This window comes from Solea senegalensis, linkage group LG1 (genome assembly GCF_019176455.1).
Source record: "Solea senegalensis isolate Sse05_10M linkage group LG1, IFAPA_SoseM_1, whole genome shotgun sequence".
Taxonomy (NCBI): Eukaryota; Metazoa; Chordata; class Actinopteri; order Pleuronectiformes; family Soleidae; genus Solea; species Solea senegalensis.
This window is the reverse complement of record NC_058021.1, coordinates 14,068,070-14,083,527: the sequence shown is the minus strand read 5'-3', so window position 1 is coordinate 14,083,527 and position 15,458 is coordinate 14,068,070.

Sequence of the window (15,458 nt, the reverse complement as noted above, 5' to 3'; positions counted from 1 at the left end):
ATTGTAGTTGGGTTCTCTTGAGGATGCAAAGCACCAGTTCTTGCAGTTATCCTACTTTACGACACAAGAGGGCAGCAGATCTCTTCTGTTCTTCTGTGAAGAAAATACACTTGGTGCCTGGTCTGTGTGCAGTGATGTTTTGTTTTTTTTTGCCTTGGCCACAGTCTCTGGGACTTGATTCAATTTCTTGATTTAAGGCAATTGTTTTCAGTTATGCGTTTTCTGTTCAAATGTTGTAACTGGGTTATTTTGGCATTTGGCTGATGTAAGCGAGATGGTTGTCTACTTGGTGAATTTAGCATATCTCGTGTGATTAAGTTGTACTTTTGGCCCACTGTATCCCGTCAGAGCTGTGGTATGTTGATGCTGAAAACACAGCACTTTATGTATCTATAGATATCCAAGGGATTTTCTCTTGGTAAATAATACATAGGGCTACATTTTGTGTTTCATATAAAAAAAGTGTGCAATCTTGTGTTGAGATATTTTGCTTATTGAATCTGACACTCATCTGTTTTCACTCTTTTATCTGATTGTTTCTCCTTTTTCTTCCCAACAAACAGCATGTCATGTTCGTCCCAACTGACCAGCTGCTCTCCATATTGATTTTTTTTTTTTTATGTTTCTTGCAAACAGACTGGGCTGTTCTTCAAAGGGAATGATTTATGCCCGTAAATGAATGAATGAAAAGCCATATCTTATCCTGTTTTCTGACTCGCTCTGTTTAGAGCTGTATCTACGGAGCATGGTGCATTTTTTCTTTCAGCATGGGGCATTGAGCTACATTTAACAATGACTGTAAATATCGTGTGTTCTAACCAAGAATGACACTAACCAAGTTAGTGTAAAACATCATTCGAAGCCTTTATTTGTCGAGGCGATTGAAATATTGCGTAGAGCGGCTAAGACACACCCTAATACACATTCACACAGGAGCTGCCTGGTCCAACCACAGATTTCCTCTGTTGGCTACTGACCAACTTCACTCCAGTGGCTGTTGCCGAAGTGCTTTCCTACGCAGCACATCAGCTGAATTTATGGGGAGTGGGCTGTGTGATATTTGCAGCTATCAAGCCTCTGGTTGTCACTTGATCCCTGAATATTTTTTCCCCCTCTTATTGGAATTCAAACCAACGACATCCTATTGGAAAGGTTTCTGAAGATTACTAGAACTCAGAATGCTGGACTGCAGGACTCACTCATACTCACTGGGTCTTGTTGTATTTTTAGTGGGTGGGTCACGCATGGTGTGTTTGGCTTTGCCTGCGTGAAGACTGCAAAACATCATCTATTACAGTGTTCCAAAAAAAGCGATCAAACTGATTAATGTGCTGATGTAATGAAGACGTGGACCCTAAAGTCTGAAAGTGGTCTCAGCCTTTTTTGAATCCAGACAGTAGTCTCAGTCTCCACCCTGTTTGCATTCATGTATTTATATTAGTGAGGTTTTCAACGTTGTGATATGGCTAAAAAAAGAAGAGAGAGAAAGAAGAGATTGCAGGTTGCAGGCAGGCAGTGATTATCTGGTTATCTCCTTCTTATCAGTCACCAGCTTCTATTAGGATGTTGCATGTGGTTCCAGGACATTACCCATTTCCTCCTCTGTATATCAAAGCCTCCAGGTCCCCCCTCCCTCCCCACAGCCTAATTCACTCCAGATGAGCACAATGGGACATTTGATTTAGTGTGCAAAGACACATGTATACAGCTGTGTCAGCTTGCCTCAAACAGCTGGCGCGGAGCTCCGGTACAACTTTTAATCATGCATTTGTTTGTGTAATTAAGATTAAAAAAAAAAAGATAATTAAAGAAAACAACAACACAGAGGACTGTGTTGGACTGTTCTCAGCGGCGGACCGATCAGATATTTACTTCAGTGTGATGTAGGTCCTGTCTTTATTGAAGCGCACACTGTTAGCAACTGCTCATGGTTTAACGACATGCAGGTGATACAAATCATGTGCAAACGGCAGAAGGTTTTCCAAATGTTGTCAACACGCATGACAGCTCTCCCAGTGAATATATTTCTTATGCACTTTGGACACCGCACAAGAAGCTCAAGTGACCTGTTGCAAAGGGCTTAAATTCTGATATTGTTACTAATGTGTACATCATTTTTTTTATCTGCTTTTATTAAGCTGTTTTAAGCTTGACTTGGAACATGGGCTGTGATTATGCAGAACACACCAGGGCTGTCACATATCAGTGCTCGTGTTTGCAGTCAGGTTCCTGTATCAGCTCCAAACTGGGTGAGCTCAAGTGATATCATATGGTGTGTCCGCCTGGGAATGTTGATCTGACAGCCATAAGGGCTTTTCTCTGTTCAGTTTTGTATATACTGTGCCAAGTCTCCTTTGTGCCTCTCTGCAGAGAATATCCACATTCTTTTGTCCCGTGTCAGGCTCAGTGGTGCACTACAACATAAATGCCTATAATTTCATAACCACAAGATAATGTATTCTTACCAACAGAGGACGGTTTAAAAGTACTCAGACAGTTGCTCAGGCAGCTAATTTGGGAAAGATGCACAATAAACCCTTTGAAGTTATGCTTTAGTGCCAGCACTTGAACCCCCCCCCACCTCCACCCAGCCCTCCAAAAAACAGCACATACCATGCAGCTTCTCTGTGGTCCACTGTTTTTGTTGCTGAAAGGAAGGTAATGTTGCGTTTGATTAAGTGTTTCATTAGCTAAGCATTGCACACACAAGGAAATCTGAATAGAAAATGCACCAAGAAAAGTGGTCCAAGTCACCTTGCGAGAGTATATTCCATTTCAAAAAAACTTGTTTTTCTCCTTGACAGACCTTTCTAAATGTATTCAGTGTTCCCTCAGAAGAATTTTCTCTTGTTTTTATTCATACATAGGGTGATTCATGCTCACTGCGAGAGGTGAAACTATTGGCCGAGGCAGAGAAGCCCAGTCAGTGTCTTTTCTACTGCGGCGTTTCAGAGATGGCAGAGATTATGGGAGGATAACACTGCACAACATGGCCGCCACAAACCAGATCAAAGCAAAGACAATCAAAGACAGAGTGAAAGCTACAGCAGTAAGCTCTTTTAAATATCCGCCTCCCCCGCCCTGACCGAGTAAGAGTGCTACCCTCAAGTCAACTGTTTCCAGCCCTGATCTTTACACTGGTGGATCTGCCGTAAGCCTCATTTGTATGAATACTGGACAGTGAGTATAGAGCTGGATATAAATCCCTCAAAGCAAAGCAAACAGTGCAGTAAGTGGCCTACGATAATATTAAACCAAAGCAGTCATGCTGTAAAATCAGTGTCATGCTAGAACTGATAAGACGTAATGCTGGCCATAATCATTTATGGCACTGGGGTTAGGTCATACAAGATTGTCACGACAAAAGCCTTGTTGTTACTCATGTACGGTTGTACAGCCACACGGCTCGCTGCTCGGTCACAGCCGAGTTGACATTTTGAGCCACTTTCTCTCAGAGGTTACACATGCAATATAATGCATGTGGTGGAAATCCACTGACACATCCCCATACATCTCGAAAGTCAAGCTTCTTTGACTTTTAAGCATTTGACCCTTTACCTCCTTGACTTTTGCCCATATGTTTTTAGATTGATGAATGCGGTTTTTCCACCTCCCAGACAGCTATTGGTTTCAGTTCATTTCCAAGTGGTGCGACACTCGACATCAAGAGACTTGCTCGAGCAAGGCAATCCATCATAACGGACATTTATTCGTCTTTATTTTTTTGTCAGCATTAGGTTAATGGCTGCATGGTCATGCACTTAAAAGCCCGGGATTGTTTTGAAAATGCTTTCAAGTGCGGAAATGAAGCCCCACTGACCGAGGCTTGCAGGGATGTGAGCAACTAAACATCCGCTTTATAAACCGAACGCCCAAATTCACTTTTTTCATGACATGAATTTCAATTTTGAGAAATTTGATCCAACTATGCAGCGTGTAGCTTGCAGACATTTTTAGATGATGATCTTGGTTTTCTGGTCTGTGTGTCGACCGTACGGTCGAGTCTTTCTGTTCTCGACAAACCCTGTGTTTTTAAACCATGAGCAGCTGTTTCCAGCCCAAAAAGAAAAAAAGAAGAAATCCCCAGAAAGTCTTGACAGTATGCTGATTAACAGAACTTTAAGTCAAAGAGCAAGTGTAAACTATTACTGGTAAGGTAAACATAATGTTTCAGATAATTGCACAACACACAATGAAAGCTAAACTTATATTTACATGGTTACCAAAATAAGACCTCCACTTGATTGGAGTGTTTCTGTGCTTGAGTATTATTTGAGCGCTGCGTTGGCAGTTTGTTTACATGTTAGCAATAACAACATACTGAGCGGATAAAGCCTCAGAGCTGTATTTGGGCTCCCCTATAGTCATAAATCACTTAATCTACTGTCAACCCTTAAGCCAAAGGTCTGTTTGAATAGATTGTCACAGAGCCACATATTTAATAGATCATGCAGTATGAAGTGCACGCTTATATTTATATTGTCACTTCATAATGTTAATAATGCTCAGATATCTTTAGGTGCTAATTTCTAAATTTTATGATTACATTTTCCTAAAAAGTTTCATACAAAAGTGAAAGACAGATAAAATAACAAGGCTAATATTGAAGTCTGTTTAATCCCCTTCAGGGAAATTGTCTTTAATTGTGCTGGTATTGTGTTTTTTTTATGGGCAGCCTCAGTAACAAGAAGCCAACTCAAGTACTGAGTTGATGTTGCTATGTTAATATTTGCAAACTATTTCAGGTTTGAGGCTCTTCAACAGCAACGTAAAACACAACCTGAAATATTTGGGCAGCAAATGCCTTCAGCCGACAGCTTTAACTTAATAATTTAGAATTTACTAAAAAAAAAAAAACAAAAAAAAAGTATGCCGCAATAGAGTCTCTCTGAAGCAAATTTCCAATATTACAATTATACTTTCATTTAAAAAGTTCATATTGAATTAACTTGTTTGCTTGTTGGCTCCCAAGAAGGCACAGGAATTAATTGACGCGTCTGCACCATTATTTTTTTTTTGTAGAATTACAATTTGCAGTAAATGCACGAGGCAATGTGCAAAAATAGAAGATGTCTGTAGATGATATTTTGCAGTCTTTGACAGTCAGTGTCACCTCGGGGCACAGAGGTTACAGGTAGACGGAAGCGCCTCTAAGGGACAGGTTTACTTCAGGGAACATGAATCAAACATGGGAGAGCAGGAGCAGCAGTACGAGACAAACTCGTTTTAATTAATAGCAGCACACTGATAAGGACTGAGATGAAACGCCTCACCTGTTCTGGTGCTGCATGTCAATTCTACAGACAGCACCTTTTGGGTGCCAGAAATGAGTGTGAGGACAAGGATGAGCATGCTGAGTGGCAATTCTTGTTTTGAGGATGTTTTATTCATCTGTTTGAAATTGTTTTTTTTTTTTTTTCTGGCCGCTTTTTTCTTTTTGGCTGCGTTCATATTTGGTTTGCAAAAGCTATCCCTGTGATAAATAACCAAAAATGTCCTAAATGCCCTTGAACTGTTTTATATGACTGTGGATAAAGCTGGAGTTGACAGCTCATCATTTATAATTCAATTAGACCAGCTATGGTTTAGTGGTTTGTTGGCTGGTTTGTGTGTAGAAGTGTCAAAAAATTCAAATTTAAAGTGAATCTGCTGATGATAGTCGTCCCATTAAAGCAATATTTCTCAGTTGTGCACTCTGCCAAATGTTGCTTATTTTAAATCTTATTTTACTATTAAACTATTTTAATTATCAGCGTTATAAATATGCTGCAGATGTGAGTTCATTCTCTGATTGTCGCATTTTCCACTCCTTATTTTCTGAGGATGTGATTAAATGGCTTTTTGGCATGAGCACATGCAGGAGACTGGTTGTGTTTCATGCAAATATAATGACTTCTGCCTCCGCTCTAAATATTTAGCCATTGAAATCCTGCAGTTCATGCTCTGTGTCTGCTTTAATAAGATGTGACCGTTTCTGGACCTAAACTCCTTTCGCATTATTACCAAATTCAAATAGCTCTAAATTTTGCCTTGGACACGGGAGACAGGTTTTGGCCTAAGGTACTGGTGTTCAGCAAGGAATAGCTTGTTAAATAGTTTAAAATCAGAGCTGAGAAGTCTGCAGAGGCGCCTCACACATATTACTGAAGACATCACCGATTCCAGGATAACTTTCTGATCTTTCAGTATTCAGTCTGACTTCAACTTTCCCTTTATAAATCAAGAACGTGGGAAGGGTATTCTCGGCTCAGCTCGGCTTTTTTCAAAACTCTCCTGATAGCTCTGCTTCCTATGTTCAACATCTTTTTTTGTAGCCAGAGTCTGTCTGCTACTGTTGTAATTAAGACCAAGAATTATCAGACTGGAATCAGATGAAAGGCTCATAAAGCACTACTGAATTGGGACTCTTGCCAGCGGCCAGCTCAGTTACAGACTTAATTCATATTCCCTTTGTTCCTCTCCAATCTCATAGAGGTCTTGAGGCAGCTGAAGGACTGGTGGCTCTAGTGACAATGTAACAGGTTTTAAATAGACCATTTCCAGTGGCACCATGTGGCAAGGAAAGGCTTCAAAGAGCCAACAATTTGCTATGAAATTAAACCAAGGATCGCTCTGGCCCACATGATACCGTGTGTCTCCAGCGCTGCAATATGCAATGTTATGATGCAAACATTTTGCACACCCACATCAGAGACCCCTAAACACCATTATTATTCTGAAGATGAGAGTCCATCATGGCAATCATGTGAACGAGTTATTTCCATTCATACTGTGCTACATCATCCGTTGTGCTTCCCATTCTTGGCTGAAACCCTCTAATAGACTGTTTCCAGTCTGTTTCTGTAAACACGGTTGAAATTATGCAACCTAGCCTTGCAAGTAAAATTATTCTGTTTGTAAAGCTGGTTTGGTATTCCAGTCATTCCCAACCAAGCCATCTGGTGGCGGTCTATGCACTCTCCTAGTAGATCATTCCTCTTAGCAATGCCGTTGCCCTATCACTTGTTACCTCATTAAAATGAGTGATAATAAATCCCACAGGCCATGTGCAATGAAATTACATTGGTCTTCAAACACATGCATACCCCCACCATCATAACGCATGTATGCATATAAAAACAGCCCCCTATACAAACCACTCCACTATTAAAATATTTCATTTCAAATCCCCTTTCATAGTCGAGCTTTGCAGGTGCTCACTTCACACACAATATAGAGACATGAAGTGAAGGCTGGATTTTCAAAATACAGACCGGAGAGGAATGTTTAATCAGCCAAGGTCACTGTGCGTTGCCATGCGCTGTTGTTGGAGGAGGTTCTGGGAGAGAGGGACCATCCCTCATCTGTATTCTCTTCAGATGGCTTGCGTTTGTAGGATCATGCAGATATGGGATTTTTCTCTGAGAATTAAAACCCAGATGTCATGCTACCAGACGCACACATCCTCACCACAGTAAAATATTATTTATGGCTCTGCAGTCAGCATAACTAATGCCTCACACTCAGCAATCACTCACTGTGAACAATGCAAAAAATTGTCTTCGGTTTGAACTTGTTGGCAATAATCCAGTTCCACCCATGTAGCCAAACCTATCTGCCCTCCAAATAAAATGCTTTCACAGAAGGCATAACAAAAATCTTCATGTTGGCTCCCGTTCTTTTCCCTCATTTTTGCATGTTATTTTAAATGTGGAGAAAACACTGGGTAACCTTTTCCATAACGCTGTACTGGCGTTGCCTGTTTCTTTAGTAAATCCTTCAGTTCAAAAGATAATTTATCCCCTTTTGTGTCACGTTGAATGTGTTGAGATCACACCAATTTGCGCTTGAACATGTTTCATATGGCGATAGTTTTGAAAGTCGTTGCTAGTAAATGCAGTTCATTAATAATTTGGTGGGAAAAGGTGGGAAATTAAAGGCATTCACATTTAAATTAATTTTTTTTTTAAACTTTATTGTCTCTCTCTTCTGCATTTAATTGACTTTTTTTTCTCATCATTTGTTTGTTAATTTAGAAATAAGTCAGAACAGGTACAGACTGACAGAGAGTGACTGTTCCACTAGAATGGGAGGGAATGTCATGTATACAGTTTACATATATACCCACCTACACACGTGTAAACATACATGTGTACATCTACACGGATGTATCATGAATTATGGATTCAAATAAAACAGATAAACACATGACAATAACTAGAACATTAAAATACATAAACGCCTCACCTTCCCTGTGGGCATTTAATGTAATTATTATGAGGTAATATTCGGAGAGCGTCACTATATCTGCACGTACATTTGATATTTAATACATTTTTGTTGTGAGGCAGAAATCTCACATCTGTCGTGAAGTGGCAATTGGCTGTGCTACAGTTATGAAGCTGCCAAGAGCTTTCTGCTGTTTTACATAGAGAAGAGAGGCTTTGATCTCCCTTGGTGAATTGAGCTGCAATAACTGTCTCAACAGGAGAGATAAGATCCACACATCAGGTACAAGCAAAAGCAGCAATATGACAACTGTGTTCCATGCACTATTTGATTATGCTAATGCACCGAATAAATACGGCCCATCGCAAACCAAACGGCACTTTTAAAGACGTCTGTTCTTTTCCTTTGTTGTCATCTTGAAGCCACAGCACATATTCATGTGATTTACAGTTGAGAAATGACAATAAAATATGTTGACCTTTCACCTAAAAATACCCCCCCAAACTCTTTTAAAACCACAGATTGGACTTAACAAGCTCCAGGGTTTATGTTGGATTAATTCAAAATAGACGAGGGAGTTTATCATGTTAATGTTCACCCAGGCATTTTTTGGCACAACACATAATTCCTTGTGGAGCCTGTGAGTGAAACCTTTTTGAGCGGGTGCCCATATCGCTGCATTCACCGTCCTGACATTATAACTCCTCACAACGGAAAGGGACTATGAGTCGGTGCCAGCCAACTATACTTAGAGCGGAAGACATTAAATGGAGACATACCTGAAGTGACACAAACTTGGCAGGACCAAAATAGTTTCCAGCTAGTTTATTAACCTTAGTGGCTGGTACAGCAGTCTTGAGTGGCTGGTCAGTCGCAGCCTGTGCTGGGATAAATACAACCAGTCATGTTGACATGCCACAGTTCATACATGTCATGTGCACACTGCCAGGCTTTACACTTTGTTTAGAGCTGAGTTCACAGGGTATTTTCATCAAGGAGGGGGAAAAAGGTGCGCAGCCATAATGTTATGCAAACATAGAAGTCTCCCCGGCCCATAATTAACTCAAGCAGTTTTCTCAAATTATATTTATGTAGAGCCGTAATACAATCTAAGTTTTCTGGTTGTTGTTTTTTTAAATGATAATAATAGTAGGGCTGCAACATTTAATGGATAAATAATTTACAAAGATGAATCATCAACTATTTTAATAATTCATCTTTTTTTTTTTAAATAAGAAACTAAAACAAAGTCTGTGATTTCAGCTTGTTAAATGGGAATATCCTTTGGTTTTAATGTATTTTGGTTTGTGGACAAAACCTGTGACATTTGTGAATGTTGTCGTTTTGAGGCTTGGAAAAAATATATCATTTTATTGATAAATTAAAAAAATGAATACGTTAATTAAGGAAATAATCAAGAGATTAATCGATAATGAAAAAACCCTAATCATTATTATAATGATTTTTTAAACAGTGTATCTATTATATTCAGAAGGCTGTTGCTTTTCAAATGATTATTACTATTGTGCTAATAATAGTTTGATGCAGTACTAAATGAGATATCCTATTTCTATGATGGAAAAATCACAGAAATCTGTCTCATGTGTGATGGAAAAAAAAACGTCTCTGTAGGAGAGCAGTTTTAGTGCAGATAGGTAGTGAATGCTACACTGATGTTTGAGGTATTAGGGTGGTTTGCTGCATGAAGTCCAGATGTCACTCTGCTGTGATTTTATGGAGAGAAAGTGTGCGGCTCTGAGGTGGCAGCTCAAAGTAACTATTAAGTCCATTTTGCGACATGAACATTGATGTGGATCACTCCTCCAGTTTTAAACATTTCCATATTTCTCATCACCATCGCACACACAGTGGAATTGACTCGATTTTCAAAAGCCATATCTCCAAATCAAAAAGTTCACGAGTGGACCGAGAGCGACGCATCTGGTGGGCAACTCCTCACTGCTCCCAGAAACGGGGGGGGGGAAAAAAAGTCATCATATTTATTGACAGAGATTGCATGTGTCAGAAAAACGGATATAAAGTTGGTGGAATGAAGCTCAAACTGGAATGAGGGAATGATGACACTTGCATGGCTGCCATTACACAAATGAATAGGAAACAGGTGGAAACAGCAGGCACACACTCGAGACACTCAATTTTACAAGCGTTGATGTTTTGCAGGCTATTTCACAACCGCCCTCCGAGAGCAGAATCCTTCAGCACACAAAAGGTTACACACATGCTTTCTTAGCCACAGAGTCTCCGTGTGGCGCTCCCACACGCATGATACTTTCCTCACTTTTCTCACAAAATGCAGACGACTTGAGTCCTTCTGTGAAGTCGTATCAGTGGAGAGTTCAGCACCTCAAAGACTCGTGTCCAGACAAAAGAGGACAGCAAGGCTTTCTTTTTTCCCCCCCAATTTGTTGAGCAAACCCAGTCAGTTTGAAAAGTCATATTAGCATGATATTAATGCCAAAAACAATCATGGCTTACACGTTGTAACTGTGTCCCGAGTTCTGTCCCGTATAAGCTCCACTAATGTCATACCCCTATGCCCTGTTGCCTGACGTGTCCCTGTCAAGCTGCACCCTGATATTTTGTTTTAACAGAGTTTGGGTGATTTAAGAAACCCTAACAGAAGAAGACATGCGGTTTGTATTCTCATGGCTGTCTCAGCTTAAATGTCTCCAGATTCTTTATGGAAGGGGATTGTAGGGGGTTATTTGCTGACGTTATTTACACGGAGAAGGTTTTGTAGCCTCCTCTTTGGCCAGAACATCAGGATTTTGGAATTTTTTGGCAGTGACCTACATCTGGATTTCTGCACCAGAGGGTGCCCCACCCCCTGACAGTCTCTTGCAGACCCATAGCCTGTGTGTTTTTTTTTCCTTCTTCTTTTTTTTTTTTCTCTTTCTCTCTTTCTCTCTCTGAGTTACGTGACAACATACACAAGTGGGAATCTAACACTTGGAGTTTCTTGTCACACCTATCAGAGTCCAGTGAAGCCCTAAGACAATACTTCCTCACTGTCTCTGTTACAAATATGAAACACAGGAAAAAAGAGACAAGAGTGTCCTTCAGGCTGTATTCTTCATGCTGTGTGTGGAACAGTATGTGTATAGTGCCCAATCTGGTTTTCATCCTCAGAGCCCCACCCTGGCTGAAATACAATGGATTGGGAGCAGGCCTGTGACTTTTAACTCACTCTGCAGACTCTATGCTCTGCCGCCAGTCTGGCCAATCTGCAGCCCAGAACATTCCCTTGATGTGTCGGCCAAAGCAGCTTTAAATTCAATCATAAGGCCATAGGTTCCCTTGTTATAGTACATCCATGTTCCTCCACTCAGACACAAGGACGTTGCGTTTACATTCAGCAATGTGGAAAAAGACAGAATGATTTTAGCCATGAATCTTGGCTCCCAAAGTGATGAATTGCAAGACAAAGGAAGTTTACTGAAACTTTTCAATAGTTAATCAGCAAAGTCCCTGGTGTTTCTCGGACTGGAAAACAGTTAAAGTAATTGTAATTTTTCTGTCAGTTGTTGAAATTCTACCATGATTTTAATATACGGTTAAATAGATCAGCTGGCCTATCGCCCAGAGTGCATAATCAAATCTATATTTGTCCTAGTCTTTTCCATCCTGTTACTGAAGTACACTTTTCAAGAAAGGGAATGGACACTTTAATTAAAGAAAGCTGTGGTGAATGAGTGAGTGTCAGTCTCTGAAAGCCCAGTTGTTCATCCGTCAAACTTTGAACTGCTGCTCTACAGACTTCTGTGTCTCCGCAGTGGGTTTTGAATGATTTTCCTGTTGTAGCCACCGTACAAACAAAGGCACCCCTGTAGATTTATGTCTCATCCCTCTCGCTCATATTGGACTCTGAGGGTTTTAAGGCTGTAATTAAATTCCAATCCCCACTTTCACTTCTTCACTGACTGTCCCCCTCTCTGTGGGAGGTTGAGAAGCTGGGTTTTACCTCCTGTTGTGGTTTGTTAGAAAGATCCAGAAATCTCTGGAAACCTCAGCCATTACAATAGAATTCACACATGTGGCGCAGAGGGAGAAAGAAAATGTCTGTGATCATTCATATGCCCCATTCTGGCTGGTCAAAAAAAACAGTGGGAATGTGTTTATTCGGCATTCACTCTCGGGTCAAATGACACAGGTTTTTATTGGTTCCGATTCGACATCAGTGGGAACGTGAGACCTGAGAGTGAACGCGTGGATTTCTTCTTCATCTGCGCTATTTTTGACAGAGATGCACTATTTAGCATAGAGGTTAGCATTAACGTTTGTAGCTATCCTTACTTTTAAAACTTGGGACAGTGCTCAGTATAATATTTTGAAATGATTAAATTCAACATAAGCCTGTGTAGTGTTCTAATTACAATTGTCTATATGTATATTTTGATTTAATGTTTTAATTCTGTTTTATTTCTGTCTGTTTTTTGTTATTTACAGATTAATTTTGCGTCATACAAATGCTTTTACTTTGAAATGGTGTGCGATGTCATTCTGAATATTTGTAATTGCAACATCCTGATCGATTATCAAGAAATCATTTTAATTTCTAATCACTAAACCGTTCTTTTTTTTTTTACCTAATTGTTGGACTTATTTCACTTGACCCGGCCCCTCCTGACCAGACTAGAAGTTCATTGGCCCAGGTCATTTAGAGCTTGAAGCCCCTGATTTAAATCATTGATTTGAGGACTATGGTTATGTTATGTTTCCAGCACGTCTGTGACGCTGCAGTTCACACACAGACAGGGCCTCACAGCTAGCCTCACCCAGGCTCAAAAATGCAAATTTTAGAGGGAAAAAGGCTATAAACAGAGGTCTGGTGTGAACATCTGGCCTGGTCAGGCATTTGAGACATTGCATGTGTTTGTATTTTAGCCTCATTGCCACCTCTGCCTGTGAATTGCAGGACTTGAGCATTCTCACGTCAAAGTCAGGGATTGTCATTCCAACACGTCGCCGTTTCATGCATAATGATAGAGCTTTGTGAGTGTTAAGATGCCCCTATGAATAACTCCATCATTGTACCTATCAAGGCTTTTCCACACCAGACGGCCACCCACTGCCAAAGCATAGATTGCTGGCATCGGCCCATAGCATGGCCAACAAACTGGAATCAGCTGCAGCAGCAGGCTGTCAGTTGGGACTCCTGACAGCGATATGAGGGGCTAGACAGAGCAAGTCCAGTCCAGCGGGGACCAGCGGGAGAGGAAGGATGAGTTCTGCACCACTGATCCAGAGTGACAGTGATGGACAGGTTCAGAGAGGAGAGCTGATGGCCGAGGTTTTTCTCCTGTCGGAACGGCATTTGAAGAGATGGACATGGTGGTCGCAAGGCTTCAGATTCCAACATGGCATGTGTGCCTGCCTGTGTGAACAGTGTGTGTGTGTGTGTGTGTGTGTTCGATTGCCTGCCCCTGAGTGTTGGTGTGGGTGTGCGTGCATGTCAAATGGTCAAGCAAAGCAATAAATGTGAAAAGTGACAGTGAAACGTGAGCTCAAAACCTTGTTTATGTTACATTTTAGGTCTATTTTGGATGAAGCGATGTATTAAATACAAATCATGTACTGCAAAAATACAGCAATTTATTATTTTCTGTTGACTGAATATGTATATATATATATATATATATATATATATATATATGATTAAATCTTTCAGCTGATGAGCAGTGAGAAGATGATACAAAAGAAAAATTGTTGAAATTATTACAATAAATAATCCAATATCATGTTGTTTCATTATTTCAGATTCGTGATTCAATCAAGCTCATTTTGGAGCACTAGGAAATTGCATTTGTGATATCCCCAGAGGTACAATTAAAATCTCAAAGCAAGGAAACAAACGAATGATCATTTTAAATAACTAAAATTTCAAAAATTAATAAAAAATAAGAACTAAAAACAAGTAAGCACTGATACTGGCAGGTTGAGCAGCCAGGAAGGAGTTACCCAGCACTTCTTGACTTGTTTACCGGCACAGATTATTGCATATTGTTCATCTCTATAATACAACCACTTATCAAACAACATTCACTTTAAATACAATTTTTTTATTAGCCAAGCCTAAATATGCTGAAGCTGCAATCACCGTAAGAGATGGACACATTTGTTCCTCATCTTCTTGTGAATCAGCTCTGTTTTGTTAAAAAAGACAGAGCTGATTGTCACGGAACACGTTCCTCTACAGCTCGGGCTTTTGTCGAGAGTCAGGGCTTCCTTTGACAAGTAATTACGTCAAGAACAAACGTTCCCAAAGGCAGCAATTAATGTTGAACTCATAATACACAATGATACCCTCAGGCCCTGGATCTAATATGAACACTGGCACCCCTTGTTGTGCCGTTTACCCAGCTGTCTGATTTGATGACGCTAATACTGACACAGTTTTTCTTATTAAGTTGCATGCATGTGTGTGTGTGTGTGCATGTTTCATGCAGTTGCTTCCGATATTTTCCCTGCGTCCTTTATTAGTGCCTGCTGCTGCAAGGCATTCAATTGAGAACCTAGATTTCTCACTAGAATGCCTTGCAGTGTAACATCTCTTGTTTTTCTACACGTTTATTTGGCTAAAGTTTCCTCTTCCTGGCGCGTAACTAGTCCCACAGTTTTTTCAAAAAATATCCTATATCAAATCACGACATACAAACCTATGACATTTTTATCATATTTTGGACTACATTCTAAATTATGACATTTTGTTGACTTTTGAACGACATACTAAACTACGACATTTCTATCAAATTTTGGACGACTAAACGTAATGTCAAATACAATATTTTTCTCTTGCAGATACCTGTGACTAAATGTTTGTGCCTTTTTAGATCCAGTGTGATGTGTAAATAGTACATTTAGGCACGATATTGCTGAAATTGCACTTATTTTTCTCAAGAAATGTCATGTTTTATAAAAATATACTTAATTAAATGTAAAACAAAGGAGAAAAAAGCAAGGAGTTCTTGTTGTTCATAGGTTATTATGCTATTATTTTACTATTTTTACTGGTCCGGCCCACTTGAGATCAAGTTGTGCTGTATGTGGCTCCTGAACAAAAATGAGTTTGACACACACATTTTGGACGACATACTATACTATGACGTTTTTTCACATTATGGACGACATACTAAATTATGACTTTTTTGTCTCATTTTGGGCGGCATACTATACTATGATTTTTTTGTGACATTTTGGACAACATACTATGACGCTTTTATCACATTTTG